The 27,856-nt window shown below is 43.5% G+C and overlaps 1 protein-coding gene across 7 annotated transcripts in view; it reads left to right on the plus strand.

Annotated features, from left to right (window-relative positions):
- magi1a (membrane associated guanylate kinase, WW and PDZ domain containing 1a) overlaps window positions 1-27,856 on the plus strand; it is a 160,323-nt gene that overhangs the window by 38,268 nt on the left and 94,199 nt on the right. Inside the window, exon 1 of one of the 7 annotated variants that reach the window (XM_082187371.1) lies at window positions 15,055-15,281. The exons of the other annotated variants lie outside the window; for them this stretch is intronic. The gene's annotated coding sequence lies outside the window, so the exon portion shown is untranslated. Of the gene's footprint in view, window positions 1-15,054; window positions 15,282-27,856 lie in introns of those variants that run through there. 7 annotated transcript variants of the gene reach the window in all.

Genomic DNA, 27,856 nt, shown 5'->3' on the forward strand with positions numbered 1-27,856 from the left:
TCGACGGAGGCACAAGATGGAGGCACCTCTCCCTTTCTCTATCCCATCAGACTTGTGTTTTGCAGATTCGGCACATTCTGGGAAGAAGCGTGCGGTGGTTACACTTTTAGAGGTAAATTACAAACAAGAAATACACATTCTGAGACATAAAATTTTGGGTAGGCTGCGCCTCCCTTGCCTCCCCTGACAAGCCGCCACTGCTAAGACCTGAGAAAGGAGACTCCCAATGACAGTGACTGGAAAGTTGGACCCATGCCTCTCTGCTGTACAAAATGTAAATGTAAAATGTAAATGCTGAACCCAGAGAGGAACCCATGGACTATCCGTGGAGAGAGGGAGAGGAAGATGACGATAACGAGGTGTTGTCGACCATATTTGAGGACAAGTATGTCGATGATGAAGATGCTATTCTCCCCCCGAATCAGTCCCGTCCGCCGAGTGCACAGGATAAGAGTTACTCGAGGCTCGTCGGAGGCTAGGTTGTCGATCAATTGGCCATCCCAACCGGCAGGACAAGGGACTGTATGATGGAAAGAGACTTCTGTCACGTCTCCCTCCAGCGAGGCAGTTTATTCCAGCCGCTCCACCACAAAAACAGGAAACGCGACCCTACAGCAAAAGCCCAGTTTTGTGAAACCGAGGCAGTCTTTCATGGCCGCAGCAGCGAAACACCGGTCTGCTACCTCTCAGGGGAACAAGAAGAGGCGGTCGACCTGATACGCTGGTCAGTCATCAGGAAGGGTTTGGAGACAGCACTCAGTGTTTCTCTGTCCCATCCCTTCAGAACGATTCCTCTCTCCCTCCCGCGGGGAAAAGGAGAAGGAACTTAAATATGAAACATGTTAATGTGGATTGCTCAAAGTCCAATGTGTGCGTGTGTATGGCCCATGTTATTCAGGAGCCCCACAAAGATTTGTCTAGCCGTGGCCATTACCAGTGCGCAGGGATCTCCTCTCACAAGCTCCTGTCCACCTTCCCCTCAGAAGATCGCTCTCTGGGCCTGGCCCGTGACAGGCTGAATCTGAATGCAGTCGGGTTGCCTCCGAAAGTGATTGAGACAATTCAGAACGCGAGGGCTGCCTCAACACGTTCTTTACATCTCAAAATCTCAACATCTCAAATGGAGGGTGTTTGAGGGATGGTGAAAGGAGCATTGTTCCTTTCTTGTGTTCAATTTTGGATGTGCTGTGCTTCCTACAGGACCTTCTGGATAAGGGCAGAGCTTTTTCTATGGTTAAAGGAACACTCCACCGTTTTTTGAAATAGGGCTTATTCACCTTCTTTCCCACATTTAGATAGGTGGGCAAATGCATTTTTGTCTCAGTGCATGCATTGTTTTAGTTTGACAGGGTCGGCGTGAGTTTAGCTTAGCATAATGAATGGAATCCTTTGTTGCCAGCTAGCATGTCCTGAATAAAAGTGATATAAATTTTTTTTAAAAACCACCTAATTACTTCTTGTGGCCTGCGTATTCACAACAAGTACAAATAGCGATGCAGATTAACACTAGGCGATTTCCTAGGCTAACACAAAAACCTACAATTCTCGGGACAGCAGCATTTGTCCAAAGTTCAATCTTAACCATTGTATTTCATCAGAAACGATCTGAAAACAGGGCTTTAAGTGTAAAATACCAAACTTGTCCTTTAACATGTAAAAGAGCTGCTAGTGTGTTTTTGTTGGCATATGAATATAATCCTAACCCTATACTGTAAATGCAGCACCGCAGACGTTAAGAAACAATCAAACGGCCGGTTGAGGAGTTCATGTCGCTCCAGAAGAGTTGTGTGTGTGGATGATGGCGAGCAGATTAAAACGGCTGCCCTGTTTGATTGCCCGTTCTGCTGTGTGTCTCTTACCCTGGTGCCATGTGATGGGTAAATCCCGTAAACTGCTCCAATCCTCTGGGTTTGAGGATTATAATGATTCTCTGAAGGTCTGAATCTGATATATTGGAAGAGGGACTTTGGTCACATGAAGAGAGAGAGAGACAGAGTTAACACAGTGGTAACACACACAGTGTGAACGCAGCGATCCATGCAACACACACTGTAACTCTCTGAAATGATATATGAGTTCAAATAATAAAATAAACAAAGGCCTTTTCCTGCTGACGCGTGTAAGGACAGCTGTTACAGCTGCTCTACGGCGGAAGCTGATGCTAACGTTTCTCCGAGAGAGGGAGCGGGTTTAGTGAGTTTAGTTTCAGTAAACTCAAGAAGGTTAGATTACATTAGGTCAACTTTTCCCCTTTATTTTCAGTGAGGCAACTGGCATTTGTCATCACTGACATAATATTTTTTAAATTTTTAATGAAACTTTTGAATTTTTAATGAGTGCATGATGTTATTAATATCTGATGAATGTTTTTGAAATGTTTGCATAAAACATTGGGAGAACAAATTTAATGAAATGTCTTTGTCTTCACTCATTGTTTCAAAGCAACTTTACAGAAAATCATGATGTTGTCATAATATCTTAAAATCTTCATGCTTTAGAGTGGCATTTAGCAGATTCCCAGTGGAATATTCTCAGAGCGTTCTCTTGAAGTTATCAACAAACATTCTTCCAATAACGTTCGTTCAGAGTTATCTGCTCTTTAATAATATCTCAAAATCATTGTAGATACATCGTTCATGGAAGGTATTTTTCAGGGACATTCATCTGACATTTTTTAAACGTTACTATTTGTTTGATCATTAAAGAGAATTGAAGAGAGCATGAAGTCACAAGACACATGCATGAGGAACAAACAATGAATGCAAGTTGTGTGTGAAATATACAGGCAAGTAGGAACAATATTACAGCATTCTATAAAATCACAGTCTTTAAAACTCCGTATGAAACACAGAACGTTTTCTTTTTTCTGTTGTGTTGTTTTCCATATGTCTGGTTAGATTTGACTTGTGTGCTGCTGTATGTTTGAGTTTGTGTTCTCTTTTCCTTTTTGGAAAATGTAAGCTTTGCTCTTTATGATTCCATGTTTTGGTAAAATGTCTTGTCTGTTATTTTTGTAATTCAAATATTCAATGCACTTTTATATAAACGTCTATACTCTGGTAAAATGTGTCTTAACAGTTTTTGGTACTTGAAAGCTGAAATCCATACCTGTGGCTGTAAGAAATTAATTGCTCACATATTATCTATTTTTATAATTTGCATGAATATAAACGTAACTCTAAGTGTCTCAGTGTGTAGCGCTGTGAAGGTCCCGGCGGAGGCAGGAGTTTGCAAGTTCTCTGTGTGTCAGTCTGGGGTTCCTCCAGATTCAGACATGTAGCAGAGGCAAATTTGCCATATTGAAGTGTGTGTGAGTGTGTGTGTGTGAGCCTGTAATGGACTGGGCATCCGCCCAGGGTGTTGATGGTGGAATAGTCTCCAGCAACAGCCCAATCCTAGACAGGAGAAACAGTGCGGAGAATCAACATTCCTGGGGGAATGTTTGGAGGATTTTTGCATAACCAAGAAAAAACATTTAAACATTTCAAACGTTTTAAAAAAAATTCTGAAAAAACGTTTGCATAACTTAATGGGAATGTTGGCAAAACATTCTAAGAACATATTTGTGTTAGCAGTTGTTGTTCTGTAGGCAAACATCAGTGCCTTGAATTTGATGCGAGCGGCTGTCGGAAACTAGTGCAAGTTTGTGAGGAGAGGAGTGACGTGTGTCTCTCTCTTCGGGCTCGATAAAGACACTCTTGCTGCAGCATCTAGATCAGTTTCAGAGCTTTGACTGATGCTGGAAGGAGAGAGCATTACAATAGTCCAGTCTGGAGAGAACAAGAGCTTGGACAAGGAGTTGTGTAGCTCCAATTGGAAGGGCCTGATCCTCCTAATGTTGTATAAAGCAAATCTGCAGGATCGGGCAGTTCTATCAATGTGGTCTGTGAAGTTCAATTGATCATCCATCAGAAGGTTCCTGGCTGACCTTGATGGAGTTATGGATGATGAACCTACAGCTGAATGGAGAAGTTGTGGTGTAGTGTTGGGTTGGCCGAGACCACAAACAGCTCTGTCTTCACAAGGTTTAGCTGAAGGTGGTGGTCCTTCATCCAGCAAGAAATGTCTGCCAGGCTGAGATGCGAGCAGCTCCCGTCAGATCATCTGGCTGGAATGAGAGGTAGAGTTGTGTGTCATCAGTGTAGCAGTGATAGCAAAAAAAAAACATGTTTCTGAATGACAGATCCTAGTGATGATGAAGATGGAGAAGAGAAGCGGTCCCAGCACTGAGCCCTGAGGCACTCCAGTAGCTAGATGATAACAGTGATAGGACAAACCATGTTTCTGAATGACAGATCCTAGTGATGACATGTAGATGGAGAAGAGAAGCGGTCCCAGCACTGAGCCCTGAGGCACTCCACTAGCTAGATGATAACAGTGATGGGAAAAAACATGTGTCTAAATGACAGATCCTATTGATGACATGTAGATGGAGAAGAGAAGCGGTCCCAGCACTGAGACCTGAGGCACTCCAGTAGCTAGATGATAACAGTGATGGGAAAAAACATGTTTCTGAATGACAGATCCTAGTAATGACATGTAGATGGAGAAGAGAAGCGGTCCTAGCACTGAGCCCTGAGGCACTCCACTAGCTAGATGATAACAGTGATAACATGTGTCTAAATGACAGATCCTATTGATGACATGTAGATGGAGAAGAGAAGCGGTCCCAGCACTGAGCCCCGAGGCACTCCAGTAGCTAGATGATAACAGTGATGGGAAAAAACATGTGTCTAAATGACAGATCCTATTGATGACATGTAGATTGGAGAAGAGAAGCGGTCCTAGCACTGAGCCCTGAGGCACTCCACTAGCTAGATGATAACAGTGAAAACATGTGTCTAAATGACAGATCCTAGTGATGACATGTAGATGGAGAAGAAAAGTGGTCCCAGCACTGAGCCCTGAGGCACTTCAGTAGCTAGATGATAACAGTGATAACATGTGTCTAAATGACAGATCCTAGTGATGACATGTAGATGGAGAAGAGAAGCAGTCCCAGCACTGAGCCCTGAGGCACTCCAGTAGCTAGATGATAACAGTGATGGGAAAAAAACATGTGTCTAAATGACAGATCCTATTGATGACATGTAGATGGAGACGAGAAGCGGTCCCAGCACTGAGCCCTGAGGCACTCCACTAGCTAGATGATAACAGTGATGGGAAAAAACATGTTTCTAAATGACATATCCTATTGATGACATGTAGATTGGAGAAGAGAAGCGGTCCTAGCACTGAGCCCTGAGGCACTCCACTAGCTAGATGATAACAGTGATAACATGTGTCTAAATGACAGATCCTAGTGATGACATGTAGATGGAGAAGAGAAGCGGTCCCAGCACTGAGCCCTGAGGCACTTCAGTAGCTAGATGATAACAGTGATGGGAAAAAACATGTGTCTAAATGACAGATCCTATTGATGACATGTAGATGGAGAAGCGAAGCGATCCCAGCACTGAGCCCTGAGGCACTCCAGAAGCTAGACGATAACAGTGATAGGAAAAAACATGTGTCTAAATGACAGATCCTATTGATGACATGTAGATGGAGACGAGAAGCGGCCCCAGCACTGAGCCCTGAGGCACTCCACTGGCTAGATGATAACAGTGATGAGAAAAAACATGTGTCTAAATGACAGATCCTATTGATGACATGTAGATGGAGACGAGAAGCGGCCCCAGCACTGAGCCCTGAGGCACTCCAGTAGCTAGATGATAACAGTGATGGGAAAAAACATGTGTCTAAATGACAGATCCTATTGATGACATGTAGATGGAGACGAGAAGCGGTCCGAGCACTGAGCCCTGAGGCACTTTAGTAGCTAGATGATAACAGTGATTGGAAAAAAACATGTTTCTAAATTACAGATCCTAGTGTTTACATGTAGATGGAGAAGAGAAGCGGCCCCAGCACTGAGCCCTGAGGCACTCCAGTAGCTAGATGATAACAGTGATGGGAAAAATCATGTTTCTGAATGACAGATCCTAGTACTGACATGTAGATGGAGAAGAGAAGCGGTCCCAGCACTGAGACCTGAGGCACTCCAGTAGCTAGATGATAACAGTGATGGGAAAAAAAATGTGTCTAAATGACAGATCCTATTGATGACATGTAGATGGAGACGAGAAGCGGCCCCAGCACTGAGCCCTGAGGCACTTCAGTTGCTAGATGATAACAGTGATGGGAAAAAAACATGTTTCTAAATGACAGATCCTATTGATGACATGTAGACGGAGACGAGAAGCGGCCCCAGCACTGAGCCCTGAGGCACTTCAGTTGCTAGATGATAACAGTGATGGGAAAAAACATGTGTCTAAATGACAGATCCTATTGATGACATGTAGATGGAGACGAGAAGCGGTCCGAGCACTGAGCCCTGAGGCACTTTAGTAGCTAGATGATAACAGTGATTGGAAAAAACATGTTTCTAAATTACAGATCCTAGTGATGACATGTAGATGGAGAAGAGAAGCGGCCCCAGCACTGAGCCCTGAGGCACTCCAGTAGCTAGATGATAACAGTGATGGGAAAAATCATGTTTCTGAATGACAGATCCTAGTACTGACATGTAGATGGAGAAGAGAAGCGGTCCCAGCACTGAGACCTGAGGCACTCCAGTAGCTAGATGATAACAGTGATGGGAAAAAACATGTGTCTAAATGACAGATCCTATTGATGACATGTAGATGGAGACGAGAAGCGGCCCCAGCACTGAGCCCTGAGGCACTTCAGTTGCTAGATGATAACAGTGATGTGAAAAAAAAACATGTTTCTAAATGACAGATCCTATTGATGACATGTAGATGGAGAAGAGAAGCGGTCCGAGCACTGCCCTGAGGCACTCCAGTGGCTAGATGATAACAGTGACGGGACAAACTATGTTTCTGAATGACAGATCCTTGAAAAGACATGTAGATGGAGAAGAGAAGCGGTCCCAGCACTGAGCCCTGAGGCACTTCAGTAGCTAGATGATAACAGTGATGGGAAAAAACATGTTTCTAAATGACAGATCCTATTGATGACATGTAGATGGAGACGAGAAGCGGCCCCAGCACTGAGCCCTGAGGCACTCCAGTAGCTAGATAATAACAGTGATGGGAAAAAACATGTGTCTAAATGACAGATCCTATTGATGACATGTAGATGGAGAAGAGAAGCGGTCCCAGCACTGAGCCCTGAGGCACTCCAGTAGCTAGATGATAACAGTGATGGGAAAAAACATGTGTCTAAATGACAGATCCTATTGATGACATGTAGATGGAGACGAGAAGCGGCCCCAGCACTGAGACCTGAGGCACTCCAGTAGCTAGATGATAACAGTGATAACATGTGTCTAAATGACAGATCCTAGTGATGACATGTAGATGGAGAAGAGAAGCGGTCCCAGCACTGAGCCCTGAGGCACTTCAGTAGCTAGATGATAACAGTGATAACATGTGTCTAAATGACAGATCCTAGTGATGACATGTAGATGGAGAAGAGAAGCGGTCCCAGCACTGAGCCCTGAGGCACTTCAGTAGCTAGATGATAACAGTGATGGGAAAAAACATGTGTCTAAATGACAGATCCTATTGATGACATGTAGATGGAGACGAGAAGCGGCCCCAGCACTGAGCCCTGAGGCACTTCAGTTGCTAGATGATAACAGTGATGGGAAAAATCATGTTTCTGAATGACAGATCCTAGTACTGACATGTAGATGGAGAAGAGAAGCGGTCCCAGCACTGAATCCTGAGGCACTCCAGTAGCTAGATGATAACAGTGATGGGAAAAAACATCTTTCTAAATAACAGATCCTATTGATGACATGTAGATGGAGACAAGAAGCGGCCCCAGCACTGAGCCCTGAGGCACTTCAGTTGCTAGATGATAACAGTGATGGGAAAAAAACATGTTTCTAAATGACAGATCTTATTGATGACATGTAGATGGAGACGAGAAGCGGCCCCAGCACTGAGCCCTGAGGCACTTCAGTTGCTAGATGATAACAGTGATGGGAAAAAAAACATGTTTCTAAATGACAGATCCTATTGATGACATGTAGATGGAGAAGAGAAGCGGTCCAAGCACTGCCCTGAGGCACTCCAGTGGCTAGATGATAACAGTGACGGGACAAACTATGTTTCTGAATGACAGATCCTTGAAAAGACATGTAGATGGAGAAGATAAGCGGTCCCAGCAGTGAGCCCTGAGGCACTCCAGTAGCTAGATGATAACAGTGATGGGAAAAAACATGTTTCTAAATGACAGATCCTATTGATGACATGTAGATGGAGACGAGAAGCGGCCCCAGCACTGAGCCCTGAGGCACTCCAGTAGCTAGATGATAACAGTGATGGGAAAAAACATGTGTCTAAATGACAGATACTATTGATGACATGTAGATGGAGACGAGAAGCAGCCCCAGCACTGAGACCTGAGGCACTTCAGTAGCTAGATGATAACAGTGATAGGAAAAAACATGTGCCTAAATGACAGATCCTATTGATGACATGTAGATGGAGACGAGAAGCGGTCCCAGCACTAAGACCTGAGGCACTCCAGTAGCTAGATGATAACAGTGATAGGAAAAAACATGTTTCTAAATGACAGATCCTAGTGATGACATGTAGATGGAGAAGAGAAGCAGCCCCAGCAATGAGCCCTGAGGCACTCCAGTAGCTAGATGATAACAGTGATGGGAAAAAAACATGTGTCTAAATGACAGATCCTATTGATGACATGTAGATGGAGACGAGAAGCGGCCCCAGCACTGAGCCCTGAGGCACTTCAGTTGCTAGATGATAACAGTGATGGGAAAAAAACATGTTTCTAAATGACAGATCCTATTGATGACATGTAGACGGAGACGAGAAGCGGCCCCAGCACTGAGCCCTGAGGCACTTCAGTTGCTAGATGATAACAGTGATGGGAAAAAACATGTGTCTAAATGACAGATCCTATTGATGACATGTAGATGGAGACGAGAAGCGGTCCGAGCACTGAGCCCTGAGGCACTTTAGTAGCTAGATGATAACAGTGATTGGAAAAAACATGTTTCTAAATTACAGATCCTAGTGATGACATGTAGATGGAGAAGAGAAGCGGCCCCAGCACTGAGCCCTGAGGCACTCCAGTAGCTAGATGATAACAGTGATGGGAAAAATCATGTTTCTGAATGACAGATCCTAGTACTGACATGTAGATGGAGAAGAGAAGCGGTCCCAGCACTGAGACCTGAGGCACTCCAGTAGCTAGATTGAACAGTGATGGGAAAAAACATGTGTCTAAATGACAGATCCTATTGATGACATGTAGATGGAGACGAGAAGCGGCCCCAGCACTGAGCCCTGAGGCACTTCAGTTGCTAGATGATAACAGTGATGTGAAAAAAAAACATGTTTCTAAATGACAGATCCTATTGATGACATGTAGATGGAGAAGAGAAGCGGTCCGAGCACTGCCCTGAGGCACTCCAGTGGCTAGATGATAACAGTGACGGGACAAACTATGTTTCTGAATGACAGATCCTTGAAAAGACATGTAGATGGAGAAGAGAAGCGGTCCCAGCACTGAGCCCTGAGGCACTTCAGTAGCTAGATGATAACAGTGATGGGAAAAAACATGTTTCTAAATGACAGATCCTATTGATGACATGTAGATGGAGACGAGAAGCGGCCCCAGCACTGAGCCCTGAGGCACTCCAGTAGCTAGATAATAACAGTGATGGGAAAAAACATGTGTCTAAATGACAGATCCTATTGATGACATGTAGATGGAGAAGAGAAGCGGTCCCAGCACTGAGCCCTGAGGCACTCCAGTAGCTAGATGATAACAGTGATGGGAAAAAACATGTGTCTAAATGACAGATCCTATTGATGACATGTAGATGGAGACGAGAAGCGGCCCCAGCACTGAGACCTGAGGCACTCCAGTAGCTAGATGATAACAGTGATAACATGTGTCTAAATGACAGATCCTAGTGATGACATGTAGATGGAGAAGAGAAGCGGTCCCAGCACTGAGCCCTGAGGCACTTCAGTAGCTAGATGATAACAGTGATAACATGTGTCTAAATGACAGATCCTAGTGATGACATGTAGATGGAGAAGAGAAGCGGTCCCAGCACTGAGCCCTGAGGCACTTCAGTAGCTAGATGATAACAGTGATGGGAAAAAACATGTGTCTAAATGACAGATCCTATTGATGACATGTAGATGGAGACGAGAAGCGGTCCCAGCACTGAGCCCTGAGGCACTTGAGTAGCTAGATGATAACAGTGATGGGAAAAAACATGTGTCTAAATGACAGATCCTATTGATGACATGTAGATGGAGACGAGAAGCGGCCCCAGCACTGAGCCCTGAGGCACTTCAGTTGCTAGATGATAACAGTGATGGGAAAAATCATGTTTCTGAATGACAGATCCTAGTACTGACATGTAGATGGAGAAGAGAAGCGGTCCCAGCACTGAATCCTGAGGCACTCCAGTAGCTAGATGATAACAGTGATGGGAAAAAACATCTTTCTAAATAACAGATCCTATTGATGACATGTAGATGGAGACAAGAAGCGGCCCCAGCACTGAGCCCTGAGGCACTTCAGTTGCTAGATGATAACAGTGATGGGAAAAAAACATGTTTCTAAATGACAGATCTTATTGATGACATGTAGATGGAGACGAGAAGCGGCCCCAGCACTGAGCCCTGAGGCACTTCAGTTGCTAGATGATAACAGTGATGGGAAAAAAAACATGTTTCTAAATGACAGATCCTATTGATGACATGTAGATGGAGAAGAGAAGCGGTCCGAGCACTGCCCTGAGGCACTCCAGTGGCTAGATGATAACAGTGACGGGACAAACTATGTTTCTGAATGACAGATCCTTGAAAAGACATGTAGATGGAGAAGATAAGCGGTCCCAGCAGTGAGCCCTGAGGCACTCCAGTAGCTAGATGATAACAGTGATGGGAAAAAACATGTTTCTAAATGACAGATCCTATTGATGACATGTAGATGGAGACGAGAAGCGGCCCCAGCACTGAGCCCTGAGGCACTCCAGTAGCTAGATGATAACAGTGATGGGAAAAAACATGTGTCTAAATGACAGATACTATTGATGACATGTAGATGGAGACGAGAAGCAGCCCCAGCACTGAGACCTGAGGCACTTCAGTAGCTAGATGATAACAGTGATAGGAAAAAACATGTGCCTAAATGACAGATCCTATTGATGACATGTAGATGGAGAAGAGAAGCGGTCCCAGCACTGAGCCCTGAGGCACTCCAGTAGCTAGATGGTAACAGTGACAGGATAAACCATGGTTCTGAATGACAGATCCTAGTAATGACATGTAGATGGAGAAGAGAAGCGGTCCCAGCACTGCCCTGAGGCACTCCAGTAGCTAGATGATAACAGTGATGGGATAAACCATGTTTCTGAATGACAGATCCTAGTAATGACATGTAGATGGAGAAGAGAAGCGGTCCCAGCACTGAGCCCTGAGGCACTCCAGTAGCTAGATGATAACAGTGATGGGATAAACCATGTTTCTAAATGACAGATCCTAGTGATGACATGTAGATGGAGAAGAGAAGCAGCCCCAGCAATGAGCCCTGAGGCACTCCAGTAGCTAGATGATAACAGTGATGGGAAAAAAACATGTTTCTGAATGACAGATCCTAGTGATGTCATGTAGATGGAGAAGAGAAGCGGTCCCAGCACTGCCCTGAGGCACTCCAGTAGTTAGATGATAACAGTGATGGGAAAAAACATGTTTCTGAATGACAGATCCTAGTAATGACATGTAGATGGAAAAGAGAAGCGGTCCCAGCACTGAGCCCTGAGGCACTCCAGTAGCTAGACGATAACAGTGATAGGATAAACCATGTTTCTGAATGACAGATCCTAGTAATGACATGTAGATGGAGAAGAGAAGCGGTCCCAGCACTGAGCCCTGAGGCACTCCAGTAGCTAGATGATAACAGTGATGGGAAAAAAACATGTTTCTGAATGACAGATCCTAGTGATGTAATGTAGATGGAGAAGAGAAGCGGTCCCAGCACTGCCCTGAGGCACTCCAGTAGTTAGATGATAACAGTGATGGGAAAACAAAACATGTTTCTGAATGACAGATCCTAGTAATGACATGTAGATGGAGAAGAGAAGCGGTCCCAGCACTCAGCCCTTAGGTACTCCAGTAGCTAGGTGTTGCATCCTAGACACCTCTCCCCTCCACGACACCCTGAAGGACCTAATGAGAGGGAAGACTTGAACCACTGGAGTGCCATTCCTGCCCTTCATCATGAGGGTTAACAGGAGGTTCTGGTGTTTAACTGTGTCAAACGCAGCAGGCAGATCCAGCAAGATGAGTACTGATCATTTAAAGCTGCTCTTGAGTCTCAGAGCTTCAGTAACCGAGAGTAGGGCAGTCTCAGTTGAGTGACGCTTCTGAACATTTTCGTCTGCGTTTTTTCGTATTCGTCATCCTAAAAATTCATCACGCACAGAAACCTTGCACACTGAGTCTGATGCGTATAAATTAATCTGTTGCGAAAAAATTTGCAAATCAATACAAAATGGAGTCTTCAAGTTGTGGATTTCAAGGAGTCTGATTTTGTTGTCCTCTCTCTTCTTAAAAAGAGAAAAGTAAAGAGGAAATATTGGGTCCATCCAATCCTGAATCCAAGGACCTTAAGTGCGGGTACAACTGAGGAAGAAATGGCCTGAAGTATATGAGTGGGGATCGGATCAAGCGGACAGGTTGTAGGTGATTGGAAAGGATGAGTTTAAAGACTTCTGCACAAGCATCGTTTATTGAGCTTTATAGGCATGTGTTTTTTCTCAAATGGTGTGCATGTGTGTCATTTCCATCAAAATTTGTAAATGTAACTAATGCGCAAAATTTGAATAACACATAAAACATTTGGAAATAAAGTAGCGTTTTCATCAAAATTTGTAAATGTAACTAATGCGCAAAATTTGAATAACACATAAAACATTTGGAAATAAAGTAGCGTTTTCATCAAAATCTCCAACACAATCCTCACATCCTGGGAAGTTGGCACAAAATATCAGAGCGTCAGATGAAACGCTGTCATGTTCTCTTGCATTCGGATGCTGGTGTTCGGGAACACAATCGTGTGAGAGGCGCTTCTGGAGGGAATTAAACCAAATCATTCTGATTACACTCTTTGACTCCGGCGTTTCAGAAACACCAAACCAACATTTGAGATGCTGCAATGCCATTGGTCCACTGGTTAATCCAGTTATCCAATCACAGCTGACGCTGAGGCAAAGTCACATGAGGTTTGAGGGATTTATTCAGTAAATGTGTCTTCTTATCGGATAAATAAAAATGTATGCACATTTTTTGAATTTATGCACATCTTGCCATTTCTATCCAGCATTTTTTATGCAATATCCCAAAATGCACATAAAAATGGGTGAATGGAAATATAGCTATTGTACAGAGGTCAAGATTTCGCTTTTCTTTCTTGCCCAACCCTGTCACATGCCTCCAGAACACCCGGAATATACAGGGCATTATTTTAGGATACTTTTGCCTCCTTTTCTAAAGCTTGAGAAAAGCCATTCACTGCCATTACATGGACTTTTTTATTTCTCTGTTTAATTTCTAAAAAGACAGAAGGTCATCCGGCTTTACAACAACACCGGGGTGAGTAAATCATGACTGAACTATTTTTTTTGTGTGCAAACTCTCCCTTTCATCTTTTGTCAACAATCAAGAAGGCATAGCGGGAAAGTTCCAGGCGTGCACTGGCCCTTTAAGAGCTGGAGAGCGCATGGATGCTCACGGTTGATGCAGGAGGATGGAGGACAAGATGGAGGCGCACAGCAACATCTGAGAGATACATGGAGCCGCTGTGTGTGAGGAGGCCAGCGGTTTAGCATAAAGAGTAAAGCACAATAGACTGATCGGGTGGGGGAGGAGATATTCACGTGTCGACCAATACCAGTCCCAGCCTGTTCAGCATCTTTAGCTCATGGTTTTAACGTGTTTTAAAAATGCTGTGTCAGTACAGGTTTTGAGACTATGACACCCAAAAATATGTTTTAGCTAGGTTTCATGCCCAGAAACTCAACCTCGTTGAAGAGAGAGCATGGATGTTTTGTTTGTTGCATAAAATGCCGTCTTAATAGGCAGCTCATGTTTTCAGATGCTCTAAAACACAGACCAGTAAGAAAGCAGTGTGTGAATGGTCAGCATGGAAGGGTTGTTTTGCACACATCACGAGCATTGCAGGAATGAGGACACAGTGTTGTACACCACGAGGGTGTCTTTGTGCGCCTTTGTTGTGTTTTGAGCGCGGTCTCGTCCCCATCCCCCCCGGAGCCGGTTAACAGGTGCTCGTTCCTCCAGAGGTTCCTCGCCACAGATGGCTATTGTTATGGTGCGCAGTAAACCAACCTCTCTCTCTCTCTCTCTCTCTCTCTCTCTCACACACACACACACACACACACACACACACACACACACACACACACACACACACACACACACACACACACACACACACACACTCTCTCTCTCTGTTCTCCCAGCTGCTGCTTCCTGCTAAAGCAAAGTTATCCCTGATCCCGCTCAGCGTCCCCCCTCCCTCCCTCCCTCTCTCTCTCTCTCCCTCCCTCTCTCTCTCTCCCTCCCCCTCCCTCCCTCCCTCCCTCCCTCTCTCTCTCTCTCTCTCCCTCTCTCTCCCTCTCCCTCCCTCTCCCTCCCTCTCTCTCTCTCTCCCTCCCTCCCTCTCTCTCTCTCTCTCCCTCCCTCCCTCTCTCTCTCCCTCTCTCTCTCCCTCTCTCTCTCCCTCCCTCTCTCTCTCTCCCTCTCTCTCTCTCCCTCTCTCTCCCTCTCCCTCTCCCTCTCTCTCTCTCACTCCCCCCCTCTCTCTCTCTCTCTCTCTCTCTCTCTCTCGCTCCCCCCCCCCTCTCTCTCTCTCTCTCTCTCTCTCGCTCCCCCCCTCCCCTCTCTCTCTCGCTCCCCCCCCTCCCCTCCCCTCCCCTCCCCTCCCCTCCCCTCTCTCTCTCTCTCTCTCTCTCTCTCTCTCCCCCTCCCTCCCCCATCTGATCTCCTCTGCACCTCCTCCTCCTCCAGTGCTCCTCATTCTGCCGCCGGTCGCGCTCTCACCGGGTTCGCTGTTCTCTCTCACACTCGCGGTTCGGCTCGGCTCGGCTCGGTTCGGTTCGGTTCGACTCGGTTCTTCTGCAGCGATCGGACACAGACACACAGGATTAGCGCGTGATCGCAGAAGAAGGACCGTGTGCTCGGTCGCTTGACATCCAGGCAAGTGGATTTATCCTCCGCCATACTAATGTGTGCGTTTGAAACGCGTTATGGATCGCCCGAGATTTGCGGCTCAGCCTGACATCAGAAGCTGCTCCATCAGGACTGTTCATCCCCGTGATCAGCTTAGGGAATGGTGTGCTAATGGCTGTGCTAGTTTGGCGAACGCTGTGTTGATGTTTTGAAATGGCTGTCCTGCTTCACCTAAAGCTGTGCTAGCAGAGGCTGAGGCGGCTTAGCAAACACTGTTTTTAACATAAGGTGAAGGTGACAGTGTTATTGTGCTTGATTTATGAAGCAGATGTGTGGGAAAAGCCATTTTGATCCACCAGAATTGTTGTTGTTGATGGGAACCTGTGCTGATTTAAGTTCACTGTGCAGTTTTATCACTGAGGTCGGTTTGGTGAAACACACTGGCTATGATTGATGATTATTGCATTTCCACATGACGCATATTACATCTGAAATACAGCTGTCAAACTGCTCATTGAAAACATGGTTTATCTTTGCATACGACATTGTTGGTTCATCCAGCTACTGTTTTGGATTTGACATTCGAGTTTAGTGAAGGCTCTAGCCAGTAGCCTACATTCAGTGCTTATCTATAAACATGTTTGATCAAATCAGTGTGATTATTATGCATACAATTTCCATGTTGCACACAATACATCCCAAATATAGCCTAATAGGGTGACATCAGAAGAGGCCTTTAGTCCCTGACAGTCTTATTGTAAACTGTGTTAGAAAGCCCACAAAGTGCAATAATCTGAGATGTGGGCAGAAAGCTCACCGGTTACAGGCTCAGTCCTGCTGTGCTCGTTTACACCAACAGAGGGAGCATTTCTGGCCTTTGTGGTCCTCTACTACTCACTCAATTCTGCTATAGAAAATCATTTATGATCGTTAGTTTAAATGCTGTAAAAAGACTTTGTGTTAATTCTGGAGTAACTTGGTATTCATATTATAAAGTAATGTAAATAAGTAAATAACCAACCCGTACATTTGCCTTACCCTGGTTCCCTCGACAAAACCCAACGTGATTTTTCCATTGGCTTTTGGATTATTGCAGAAAATAAGGTCTGTGACTAACAAAAGCTTATGATTCTTTCACGTTTTGTTCATCATGATAATCTTCCCAAATGAAGACCACTTTTATGCATTTTGAAGTGTAAATACAATTGGCAGAAGTCAAGAGCTAAAGTAGAGATAAAACGGTATGAAAATTTTATATCTTATGAATATTATCACGGTATTGTTAAAATGGGCTGTTGTTAGATGCTTAAAAAACTATTTATTTGTAAAGTGTATACTTAAAAACCAACAAACAACAAATTACAGTGTTAGCTGCACTGTACACTTTTTGTTTGCATAGGCCTAAACATTAAAATAATAAACTGATTAATGATTTTAAATGAACAAACATTTTGATTGAGCGACTATTTTATCTGCTAACATGTAGGCCTACAACATGTTCAAATAACGCTTTAAGAAGACGTTTTATAAAATGATAAACCTCACAATTCAGCCTTTTAACCATTTTAAAGAAAAGGTATGATTCAAAAATGATAGCCTAAATGATTATAGGCATTTTATTTGCTCCGTAAATAATTCTAGAAACCTTATCCGATTTACCATTTACAACAGTGCTTACAAATTCTGTCAGATTTTTGGCCAGACAAAAGGCACACAGACTGAATGTAACCCTCTCTGACAGTAGATGGCGCTTATGGAACAGCAGAAACAGAGCTGCGTTGTTGTCAAAATACCGACTTCTGTCAGCGAATCCCTAATATATATCCACAAAATATATATAAAAAATATATCCACTGATAGCCGGATCTGCTGATGCCTGCTTTCAAACGCTCCCGTGTGTATCTGTGTAAGCGCTCGTGATGACATGTTTATGAAGCGTTGATCATTGTAGCCAATCACAGACATGTTGAGTGCGTCAACACAATGGCCAATCAGAGACATATCTTTTAAATGCATGAACACAATGGCCAATCAGAGGTGTTTAAGAATCCATTCAACAGCGCTCAAAATGCTACAGAGAAATGCTGGTATCGTCACATTTTTTTATTTCAGGATTGACTTGGTACTGCTTCTTTTTAATCTGTGTTTTGATCAGGAGATTCTGTACTCTTTCAGAAGATGTGTAATAGCGCCCCCTACTGTATAACAGTCAAGTCACCTTCATTTACACAGCGCTTTTAACAATTATGGACTGTTTCAAAGCAGCTTTACAGTGATAACAGGAGATTACAGTAACAGAGATTGTTAAGGCTTTACAGCAGCTCTAGGTTAAAGTTATTGTCCAGCTAAAGTTAGTTTTGATTGATTCACTTCCGTTGTAAAGATCATGAGTTATTAACTCAGGGGCTGCTAACACACACCGTTCTCACAGAAACCAGAAAACCCTTAATGCGCTCCAGCCGCTCATCCGCACGACAGCAGTGTTTGGAGCTCGAGAATGCAAACTTTGAAACAGGTTCCAAGGTGCAGGCGGTGAAAAATGTAGAAAAACGTTATCATCTCCTCGTAAACTTGTTAAACACGAGTCTGTGAAAACGCTGACGGCGTGCACATGCGTACTACGTGTCTAGTTTATAGGTATGTGTGTTTGAATATGCGCATGTGTGTAGTTTTTCTTTAAAAATTGACCTCAATAAATGACTTGTCTTGCCTTAATTTTCCGCTTAACCATGTGAACTGGACTCATTTTGACAGCGTTTTATTTGTACTGAGGTAAAGGGAAGGAGGCCTTCACAGGGGAGAGACTAGTGACACTTCAGGACTGCGCTGTCGTCGCATCCAGGCACAGGTCCTTCATCAGATCTGGAGTGTGTGTGTGTGAGTGTGTCCAGGCGCAGGTCCTTCATCAGATCTGGATACGGCCTGGATCCGGCGGACTGCGGGTAAACCTCGGGATAAAAATGGAGAGCCTAATATTAGCGTAGACGCCATTCTTCTTATGATGTAACAAGTACATCAGGTTTTATGGGAAGTGTTCCCGGTTCCGGCTGACCTGATATATGCAGCCTAACATTGAATTATAGAAGTCTATAGTGTGTTATGTGTATGCTAGGTCAAAGAGATGTGTTTTTAGTCTAGCTTTGAACTGACAGAGTGTGTCTGCTTCCCGGACAATGTTAGGAAGACTGTTCCAGAGTTTTGGTGCTAAATAGGAGAAGGATCTACCGCCAGCAGTCGATTTTGATATTCTAGGTATTATCAACTGGCCGGAATTTTGAGATCGCAATAGATGTGAAGGACTATAATGCGTTAAGAGCTCGCTCAAGTACTGCGGAGCTAAACCATTTAGTGCTTTGTAAGTAATCAGCAATATTTTAAAATGTATACGATGTTTAATAGAGAGCCAGTGCAGTGTTGACAGAACCGGGCTAATATGGTCATACTTCCTGGTTCTGGTAAGAACTCGAGCTGCGCGTTTTGGACCAGCTGTAGTTTGTTTATTAAGCGTGCAGGGCAACCACCCAGTAGAGCAGGGATAGGCAACTCCGGTCCTGGAGGGCCACTGTCCTGCAGAGTTTAGCTTCAGCACTGATAAAAACTCACCTGCCTGTATCTAGTAATCCTGAAAACATTGATTGCCTTGTTCAGGTGTGTTTAATTAGGGTTGGAGCTAAACTCTGCAGGACAGTGGCTCTCCAGGACCGGAGTTGCCTATCCCTGCAGTAGAGCATTACAATAATCTAGCCTTGAGGTCATGAACGCATTAACTAATTTTTCCGCATTTGTCAATGAGAGCATATGACCTAATTTAGATATATATTTTTAAGATGGAAGAATGGGTTTTTACAGATACTAGACACGTGACTTTCAAATGAAAGATTGGTATCAAAGAGCACACCCAGGTTCCTAACCGACGACGAAGACTTGACAGAGCAGCCATCAAGTGTTAGACAGTATTCTAGGTTATTATGTGAGGACGTTTTTTGTCCAATAATTAGAATCTCTGTTTTTTCAGAATTTAGTAGTAGGAAATTACTAGGCATCAAGTTTTTATATCAGCTGTGCATTCCGTTAGTTTTGTGAATTGGTAAGTTTCGTCAGGGTTTGAAGAAATATAGAGCTGAGTATCATCAGCATAACAGTGAAAACTAATGCCATGCTTCCTAATGATATCTCCTAAGGGTTAGCATACGTACAGAGTGAACAGCAACGGTCCTAGTACTGAGCCTTGTGGTACGGCATACTGAACTTGTGATCGATGAGACATCTCTTCATTTACTTCTACAAACTGATAACGGTCAGGGGCCGTATTCACAAAGCATTTTATCTTACCACTAGGAGTACTCCTAAATCGCACTAAAAGATTTTAGCTAGGAGTTTTCTCTTAAAAGTTATTCACAACGCCTTTCAGACCTACTCTTAGTAAAGAAAAATGAAAACTCCTAAACTAAGAGAGAGTCTTCGTTGCTATGGATGACGTCATTACTCATGCACGAGCTTGACTGAAGTGACCACCTTGATTGGCTGATGATTGTAACGCGGGAATGATTCCAAACACCTCCCCTACGATGATGAGTGACAGGTGACAGGTCTGAGAATGCGTGCGCTACACAAGTAGTGCGAAGGACGGAAGATGATGAATAACTGAATAAATAGCCTAAATGAATAAAGAGTAAGGCAAAACAAATATATAGTAGCCTAATGAAACATATGGATTGATACAATATCTTTGCAACATTATTGAATTAATCTATCACTATATGCCTCTGCCTACGTTTGCAAAGAGAAGAACATTTTAATTTGATTCACAATGAAACGTTACAATTAGTTTACATGCAAAGAGTAGCCTAGGTTTGGTTGTTGTTGGTGGCGTTATTGCATCCAATGCAAAATTGTTCCCTCGCGATTGGAAGCTCCTGTAGCCGCCGCATACGCATTTCAAAACATCGCAACGTGAAATGCCACAAAAAGCGGTTTGTGAATAGGTCTTAGTGAGTTAGGAGTCCTCTCGACTTCTTTTAAGCTGTCCCAGGCTTAGGTGCTACTTTTAGGGCTAAAATGCTTCGTGAATTACTCTTAGTCAAAAAAATTAAGAGTCCTAAAGTTACGAGTGACACGCCCATTATTTTTAGGAGTTGCTCCTAAATTCGCCAGTTAGGAGCTACTTTTAGCCTTAAAATTCTTTGTGAATACGGCCCCTGATAAGTATGATTTGAACCATGCTAATGCAATTCCACTAATGCTAACATTATTTTCAAGTCCATTTAAAAGAATGTTGTGGTCAATAGTGTCTAATGCAGCACTAAGATCAAGTAGGGTAAGTGTACCCTTTAAGCCCACTTTCAACTCTGAAGTCAAAAAAAAAAAAAGAGAAAATAATATTTTATGCTGCTCATTATTTTAACCAATCAAGTGATTTGTTACTTCCCTGGCATTTTTTATTGCTTACCAATCACATTTGTCTATGTTGAGTTAGCCCCACCCATGTGCTGTCTCAGGGGACTCACATTGTCACCCCAAAACTGGTGTTTCGGGACCCTTCAGAAATCAACACATTTCTGCAATCTTCAGCCATTTCTTTGGTAACTACATTTATATTATGTCAAATAAGAGATAAATGTATTGTTTTGTGTATAGTACTTTATCATTTTATATAATTTTCCTTTAAATGGAAAGATGAGTTTTATTAGCTTGCGTTCAAAGCTAATCTCGGTCAAACCATTAGCCTTACAGAAAGGCTAGACTGCCAAAGAATTAAGCATGTGAACTGCAAACAATAAATGTTTTGTGATTCATTTTACATTAATTTACAAATATATACATCATAAATTGTTTTGTAGAGAAGATTATTTTCATAAATTAACTTTTTTTTTAAATGGGCTTAAATGGTATGTAAGCTCCATGCATGTTTTTGCTAAATCTTTAAAGGAAAATAGGATACCGCCTTTTCTAGTGTCTTTGACAGAAAAGGTAGATTCGAGATCGGCCTGTAATTGACTAATTCTGTACGATCAAGTTGCGTTATTTTAACAAGCGGTTTAATCATAGCCAGCTTAAACGTTTTTGGTACGTATCCTAATGACAAAGACGAATTAATGATATTAAGAAGGATCTATGACCTCTGGAAGCATCTCTTTCAGTAGCTTAGCCAGTATAGGGCAGTGGTCTGCAACCCGCGCCCGCGCCACAGATTATTCTGATAGCGGCTGGTTCTGAAGTAGATCTGTCATGACAGCAACAGTTACTCACAATCACTTTGTCTTTAGTGATTTTGCCTTCAAAATAAAAGTACGAGAACGTTTTTGCTGCAATGTTTTATTTTGAGATGAATTGAGAGCTTTTTAATTAGAAAAGTTCTGAAAGACATTCAGAAGAGTGTGTGGATCACATCATTGCAGATCAGACACACCGGCTTTACTCACACAACACTAGTTAGGATGAACACATAGTTGTCTTCATCTTCTTTGTATGCTCTTTTTTCGCTGTCATCTTTACTCTTTAGACTCTTTGGTAGTGCCATTCTCTCACCAGCTTAGATGTTAGCATCTCTCTGCACACGCCGGAATAGCGTAACTTTCCTCCAGCAAGCAAACAATTAAAAATAATGCAGTTTAGTACGTGAGGATTTGTACGTGAGGAGTGTAAAAGTAGGCTACGTCTAATAAGTATTACAGTAAGTTAGGCTCCATTGTGTAACAAGCAAATATGGAAAGAGGAAATAAAACATATAAGAGCACGACTCAAACATGACATTAATAATTCAAGTCCTCTTTTATTTTTTGAGTTATTTTCACCCATCCCGCATCTCCCACGTGTGTGTGTTAGCCAGGCGGGATGTGTTGCAAGTTGGTGAATGAAGACACTTGCCAGGTTACGTGTCACTACTGCTTTATTCATGTATCCAGTGTAAAACACAAGTGTGGCTTTTGGTTAATGACTGTCCTACTACAGGATTAAAGAGTAACAGCTCAGTGCCGTCACACAACACACTAACAGTCTGTCACACTCACAGGCAACTCTAGTTCCACTTTTCATCTATTCATTTCTTAAATTATCCTTTGACTATGTTATCCAGTGGCAAAAAAAATGTTTGTCCTGATGCCAGACTTACTCGCCGACCCCTGGTGTAGTGTCTAACACACATGTCGTCGATTTAGATGATTTAACGAGTTTAGTAAGTTCTTCCTCTCCTATAGCAGTGACTGAATGAATGGAAGTTTTCCTCAGGGTTAGGGTTTTTCCTCAGGGAGACTACACTACACTGCCTGATGCGATACTGTAGTAGACGGTTGCATAGTTATCATTTTCTCCCTGATATTATCAATCTTTTATCAACAGAGAAAACACGGAAAGTTACGTCAGTGGCGGGGATTTTATTATGGTTTATTGTGAAACCAGTAACCATTTCATCCCTAACCCTAACTACACCACGGTCACATGACTTCGGCATCACCATCACTAAGCTTCCGGCAATCTCCCCGACAGTCTTCCATTTAGACACTCGCTAGCAACCGCCTTCCACAAGATATAGTTAAAGTTCTATAACGTAGAATTAAAACGTGAACATATCTTGAGCGTGTGTTCAGTTCACCACAGATCTTCCAGCGTTGGACCGAAAGCCCATTGACCGAAAGCCCATTGACGAAGTTTTGGTTCGGGTTTTAGTTCAGTGTGCAACTAGAGTAGTCAATGTTTGAAGGGGATCAAAACCTTTCATCAAAGTTCTACATGAATTTTGAATGATGAGGTGTAGAAAAGAGCACTAACCTTGAGCTAGTTCCAGGACCTGAGAAAGCTCTCAAGATGTTAATGTGTCTGCCAAAACATCAGTGTGAATGTTAGATAACAGAGCAGTTATAGTTGAGCTGTGTGTGTGTGTGTGTGTGTGTGTGTGTGTGTGTGTGTGTCATCGTCTGGCTTCTGGTCATGTGTTTTGAGGAGGCGTGGCTTTGGAGGGTGAGATCGTATGCGCTCAGTGCTAGCAGGCTAAAGTTAGCATTTCCCAGATCGCCTCTTGCACCTTTAAGATTTGTGACGATACTTTGAACCGGTGTTGCACTGGAACTGTCAGTGATAAATCATGTGAGTGTAAGTTAATAAAATATGGCTGTCATAAGAATAATTCATAAGAATCACATGCTTTATTAAAAACTAATGTGCGTATACAGTTGTTATCAAACTTATTCATCCCCAAGGCTGCAGAAGTTATTAAAATTAGCATTTTCAGTTGAATTTGGGGAAACATTTGTTGTGTTGAACTATTTAAAATACTTTTGATTGATTTGTTCATTGCAAACATGTTGGTTAGGGTTAGCTAACTCAACGTGCTAATACATGTAGCTGATGAACCTGATCTGCAGTGGGAGTGAGTAATGTGGATCAGAACTGCAGTTTTCCTCAGAGCTCGAGGACTGGGGGAGTAAGATTACTCCTTAGTGACAGCGACTCAAACACCAGTGATCTTACTCCTCAGTGACAGCGACTCAAACACCAGTGCTCTTACTCCTCAGTGACAGCGATTCAAACACCAGTGATCTTACTCCTCAATGACAGCGACTCAAACACCAGTGATCTTAGTCCTCAGTGACAGCGACTCAAACACCAGTGATCTTACTCCTCAGTGACAGCGACTCAAACACCAGTGATCTTACTCCTCAGTGACAGCGACTCAAACACCAGTGCTCTTACTCCTCAGTGACAGCGACTCAAACACCAGTGATCTTACTCCTCAGTGACAGCGACTCAAACACCAGTGCTCTTACTCCTCAGTGACAGCGACTCAAACACCAGTGCTCTTACTCCTCAATGACAGCGACTCAAACACCAGTGATCTTACTCCTCAGTGACAGCGACTCAAACACCAGTGCTCTTACTCCTCAGTGACAGCGATTCAAACACCAGTGATCTTACTCCTCAATGACAGCGACTCAAACACCAGTGATCTTACTCCTCAGTGACAGCGACTCAAACACCAGTGCTCTTACTCCTCAGTGACAGCGATTCAAACACCAGTGCTCTTACTCCTCAATGACAGCGACTCAAACACCAGTGCTCTTACTCCTCAGTGACAGCGATTCAAACACCAGTGATCTTACTCCTCAATGACAGCGACTCAAACACCAGTGATCTTACTCATCAGTGACAGCGACTCAAACACCAGTGATCTTACTCCTCAGTGACAGCGACTCAAACACCAGTGATCTTACTCCTCAGTGACAGCGACTCAAACACCAGTGCTCTTACTCCTCAGTGACAGCGACTCAAACACCAGTGATCTTACTCCTCAGTGACAGCGACTCAAACACCAGTGCTCTTACTCCTCAGTGACAGCGACTCAAACACCAGTGCTCTTACTCCTCAATGACAGCGACTCAAACACCAGTGATCTTACTCCTCAGTGACAGCGACTCAAACACCAGTGCTCTTACTCCTCAGTGACAGCGACTCAAACACCAGTGATCTTACTCCTCAGTGACAGCGACTCAAACACCAATGATCTTACTCCTCAGTGACAGCGACTCAAACACCAGTGATCTTACTCCTCAGTGACAGCGACTCAAACACCAATGATCTTACTCCTCAGTGACAGCGACTCAAACACCAGTGATCTTACTCCTCAATGACAGCGACTCAAACACCAGTGATCTTACTCCTCAGTGACAGTGACTCAAACACCAGTGATCTTACTCCTCAGTGACAGCGACTCAAACACCAATGATCTTACTCCTCAGTGACAGTGACTCAAACACCAGTGATCTTACTCCTCAGTGACAGCGACTCAAACACCAGTGATCTTACTCCTCAGTGACAGCGACTCAAACACCAGTGATCTTACTCCTCAGTGACAGCGACTCAAACACCAGTGATCTTACTCCTCAGTGACAGCGACTCAAACACCAGTGCTCTTACTCCTCAGTGACAGCGACTCAAACACCAGTGATCTTACTCCTCAGTGACAGCGACTCAAACACCAGTGCTCTTACTCCTCAGTGACAGCGACTCAAACACAAGCGCTCTTACTCCTCAGTGACAGCGACTCAAACACCAGTGCTCTTACTCCTCAGTGACAGCGACTCAAACACCAGTGATCTTACTCCTCAGTGACAGCGACTCAAACACCAGTGATCTTACTCCTCAGTGACAGCGACTCAAACACCAGTGATCTTACTCCTCAGTGTCTACTAAACCTGTGATCACAGGAACAGTCAGATGTGTGTTCTGGTCCAGAGAGAGCCGTCGTCATGAAGAGATATGAAACAGCTACACTAACAGTCTTTTCAACATCACAGCATCATTATTTCTGTCTTACAATCACTCAGATTATCACAGAAGTGCTGGGAGAAAAGATTATAGTTCAGATATAAACACTGATGTCTACAGTAGAGATCACAATAGAGTAAGTCCTTGAATTAATTGAAGTCATTGAATCATTCATTCTAACTAAAGTTTGCATCAATTAATATTTTGTCAGAAGCTCTAGTAACTGTTATGTTGTTTAGTTCTGTTCAGAATTCTGCAGAATCGTAATCTCTAATTTAAACACAACAGTCGTGATTATCGTGCAGCTCTAGAGGAGGACAATGATGATCTCAGGGACTTATTATGTGCTTTATTTAATGTTAAAATCTTTCATTATTAGTTTGAATATAGTTTAGCCGTACTATAATAGTGTATAATTCTCCTCAGACCTTGAGAAATTAAAGTACACAGAACTGATCTAACCAGTGTATTCACTCACTCAGCTTGTGTTTTTAATAATGTTAAAATGTTGTCATTTATAAATTTGACTATTTATCGATTTGGTTGCGAGTGCGATTTCATAGAGACTCCGCCCACAGGCTCTTCTGATTGGCTGTGATTGATCTGTGGCGTGGCATCTGGTTGTAATACTCTTGTATAATAGTATTAGTATTCCTGCACTTGGAGATGTTTTTGTCCGTGTAAGGAGACCCATATTTCCATCAGATATCGATTGGTTATGAGCATCTCAGGGCTCTTGAGACACGAGAGATGAATCTAGTGGGAAATGATATCGGAGATATCGACGGGTAGTTTGTGTCCAGGCTCAATATTTTGACATGATGTGATCCGGACAGAGACGAGGAGCAAATGGAGTTGAATCTCTTCCACGTCAAGCTCATAAAGGACAGATGGCTCTTGGTTCTTTGCTTTCAATCTCAGTCTCACACACACACACACACACACACACACACACACACACACACACACACACACACACACACACACACACACACACACACACACACACACACACACACACACAGAGCTTATCCAGGACGGCCCAGTGCTGCACAGAGACTCTTTTCACAGTGAAGCAGCAGCTGCAGTGAAGAAGCGACACACTGAGATCCACCAATATAATGGTAAGAGAGAAAAACAGCGCAATCAGAGGAAGAGCCTGAGGCTGGTGAGGGGCAGAGCTTGTGAAGAGGGAGGGGCCTGAGGTTGGTGAAAGGCGGGGTTGTGAAGAGGGAGGGGCATGAGGCTGGTGAGGGGTGGACCTTGAGGCTGGTGAGGGGCAGGGCATAAGGCAGGTGAGGGGCGGAGCTTGTGAAGAGAGAGGGGCCTGAGGTTGGTGAGGGGCGGGGTTGTGAAGAGGGAGGGTCCTGAGGTTGGTGAGGGGCGGGGTTGTGAAGAGGGAAGGGCATGAGGTTGGTGAGGGGTGGGGCTTGTGAAGAGGGAGGGGCCTGAGGCTGGTGAGGGGCGGAGCTTGTGAAGAGGGAGGGGTGTGTCACTAACAGTGGAGGTCAGGGCCAGATGCTCTCCAAGCAAAAGAGTGTTTCTCAGGAAACGACACTGGGAAGCATAGTAGTCGCCATTGTGTGTATGTGTGTGAGACACTGTGTGTGTGTGTGTGTGTGTGTGTCACTGCATTGCAGGGGTCTATGGGACTTTAATGACTCACATTCACTCTTCTTATCCGGCTCCAGGCCTAATGGCTTTTCTGTGAACACGCATGTTGTAATGAACTGACATGTTGTGAACTGACGTGTAAGACTATAAACATGTTAACACTTTAACTTTAAATAACTTATAGCATGATTCTCTTCAAACTTTTCTATCTGCAGGTTACATCATTATGTCAGTCTTAATAAGTGAGTTGTTGAATTATTCACTGGAGCGCTTCATCGAGGAGTGAAACAGCTCGTGCTGAGGGCAGTTCTCCGGCTCTTCCGGCACTGGGAGTGTGTTTAGGATTATGTTAATTCCTTTGTGTGTAAAGCACTCTGGATTACCATAGTGTATGAAATGTGCTGTATAAATAAACTTTCCTTGCCTTGTGTGTTTGGAGACGTTGCAGAAAACAAGCAGTCAAATGTTGTGATTAAATGTCGTTTAGGGTAAAAACTCTGATTATATGGTAGAGACTCCTTAACCTTTATCATGTCTCACTTCATCTAGTTTATTGTTTATTAATTTTTCAGGCATAGGTTCTTCGGTGAGTTGATATTGTATGTTCTTTCATAGTTTCCTCATTGTAAAACATTAGCTGAGAATGTAACATTAAAGGCACAGTGAGTTTCGCAGCTTGAGGTGGATTAGCTTGAGGACGGCGTGAGTGAGTGTGGAATCATGGGAAT

The sequence above is a fragment of the Leuciscus leuciscus genome (assembly GCF_965113295.1).
Source record: "Leuciscus leuciscus genome assembly, chromosome: 13".
NCBI lineage: Eukaryota > Metazoa > Chordata > Actinopteri > Cypriniformes > Leuciscidae > Leuciscus > Leuciscus leuciscus.